Source organism: Citrus clementina, unplaced genomic scaffold (genome assembly GCF_000493195.1).
Source record: "Citrus clementina cultivar Clemenules unplaced genomic scaffold, Citrus_clementina_v1.0 scaffold_3, whole genome shotgun sequence".
In the NCBI taxonomy this organism is placed as follows: Eukaryota; Viridiplantae; Streptophyta; class Magnoliopsida; order Sapindales; family Rutaceae; genus Citrus; species Citrus x clementina.
In genome coordinates, this window is record NW_006262339.1 from 30,125,049 (window position 1) to 30,127,691 (window position 2,643).

Consider the following 2,643-nt stretch of genomic DNA (forward strand, 5'->3'; position numbering starts at 1 on the left):
GCGTGACAACAAGTTTCGTGGGTGAGTGACAGCCTGAGAGAAACAGCTTGCTAGTGGGTGAGTGAGAGAGACAGATCGGGTGAGAGAGAGAGAGAGAGAGAGAGAGACGGAGAAAATAAGCGAGTGAGAGTGACGGTTAAGAATTTTGGAATTTTCAAATTCTTTAGATTCAAATTCTTCTTCTTCCTAATAAATCATTTCTACGCAAGAGACACGATGAGGGACCCACAAACGCGACAGAATTGGATATCCCGATATTTTAAAATGAGGAATATAATAAATCGCCTTCCAAGAGGCTTCATCAAGAATCAAGATATATAGCAAGGGGTCTCCCTCTCTCTGTCTGTTTCCTCTCTGTTCTATTCAATGAAAATGGAGACTGCACTTTGGACTGTGCCTTTCTCCATTGCTTTCTCTACAGCTATTCTAGCCGTAGCATGTGCCTGGTGGATGCTACTGAATTGGGTATGGCTAAAACCAAAGAAGCTAGAAAAGTTCCTCAGAAAGCAAGGATTCTCCGGAAACTCCTACAAAGTATTTTACGGAGACATGAAAGAGCTTGCCCAGACCACTAAAGAAGCTAAAAGCAGACCCATCAGCCTCTCCGACGATATCGCCCGGCGAATTCTGCCTTTCCACTATCATATCATCACCAATTTTGGTAAGCCTTCCTACTAATTTATCTCACTCAACTTCACTTGGTAATAATTTTATTTTGCTTATATATCAATAAAATTAAATAAGATTCAAGTTTTTTTAATTTTAAAGGAAAAAGAGAACGGAACATAAGTTGTCAATATTTATATTTCTCATTGTTATCACTTTAGTATTTTATTTTTTTTATTTTTTTATTACACCTTTAATGTTAAAAGCGTAATTAAAAAAAGTTTTTTTTTACCGTTTTACAGTTATTATCTTAATTTCACTCTATCGGTATAATATGATTTTTTTTTTTTATGTCAAAAGTCATGTTAGTATTCAACAATAAATTTCTAACATTAAAATCATAGTTATGTCATGAAAGTAAGAGTGATTAAAAAGTGAAGAATGGTAGGGACCAATGAGTCATTCTTCCACAAGGGAGAAGGGACCAAAAAGAAAAGAAGGTAATGGTTTTTGGAAACTTTCAACCAAGTCTGTTTCTGAAGATTTTTTTTTTTTTTTGTCTTTTATAATGACAATAAAATAGTTATTTTTTTGAAAGTATGTAGATGTAAATTATATTAAATATAATTTAAAATTTTTTAAGAATAATTAAAAATTTTTTTTTATATTGTTCTTAGTTGACCGAAAATTATTTATAACCAACTATAAAAATTAATGTATATTAATAATGAATTTTAGGACTCCTCTTTCTCTTCTTTTGACTATTATTATTATTTTTTTAATTTATAGTTAGAATAAATATATTTTTCTGTCTCTCCATTCATATTCATGACAATAAAATTTGAGACTGTATTTAAATAGCATTAATGTAGGTGAATGTAGAATTTTAATTACAAAAAAATTAATAAATTTAAACATGTTAAAAAAATAAGACAAAATAAGATAACGATACTGATACACTGACGCAGACATCTGAATGACGTCTGTGCTTATGCGAGGCAGCCACGAAAAATAATAAAATACGAGAAGCTGTCCCATTTTTTAGTTTTTTGTTCTCTGTGTTTGTGGATGAGTTTTGACCGCAAAATTTCAAGATATTACTTGCCTAACAAGGCGTTGATGCCACCTGGTGGATCAGTTCTGTAGCATTTTATTTTCTCCTTTAATTTGAATTTGAGAAAGGGCTAAAAAATTGAATTAAGTTTCAACGCACTTCTATTTTTAAAAATAAATAAATAAAATATGGTGTTCACCTGTTTTTAAAAATCATTTTCTTCGCATTACGTGTCTTTTAACTCGTTTTAAAAATATTCATCTTGGAAGAATGGTAATGCGTACTTAAGGAAAAAAATATTGAAAAAACTAAAGGGTCCTTTTCATAAAATAAAATAAAATAAATTTTGTGTTTTTTTTCTAAGAATAATGAAAACCAAAAACATGATAAGTTGAAAGACTCTAATCCGTAACCCTAATTGCTAAAATTACAGGTAAGAATTCCTTCATATGGATGGGTCCAAGACCAAACTTAAACATCACAGACCCTAAGATGATAAGGGAAATCTTTTTGAAGCATGATATCTTTAAAAAGCTGAGAAGCCCACTTGCGAAGTTGCTGATCACTGGGATGGTAGGCTATGATGGTGAACAGTGGTTTAAAGTTAGAAAAATCGCCACTCCAGCTTTCCATCATGATAAGTTGAAGGTTCGTTTTCACCTTTATACTTCGTTTAATCACACACAAACACACACCATTTTCAATATGCATATTCATATTGTTACATGACCAATGACAATGTTTGACAATTTCTTTTCTTCTTTTTTTCTTTTTAAAGAATATGTTACCTACAATTCATAAGAGCTGTAACGACATGCTAAGGAAATGGGAGATGTCGTTTTCAAAGGATGAGTCCTGTGAGTTAGATGTGTGGCCTCATATTCAAACTTTGACAGCGGATGTGATTTCTCGAACAGCATTCGGCAGTAACTTTGAAGAAGGAAGAAAAATATTTGAAGTCCTAAGCGAACAAATTAATCTTG

General features: G+C 31.8%; 1 pseudogene; it reads left to right on the plus strand.

The window, feature by feature from the left end:
• Positions 1–282: 282 nt before the first annotated feature.
• The window catches only part of LOC18049867, a 4,304-nt pseudogene continuing 1,943 nt past the window's right edge, over positions 283–2,643 (plus strand).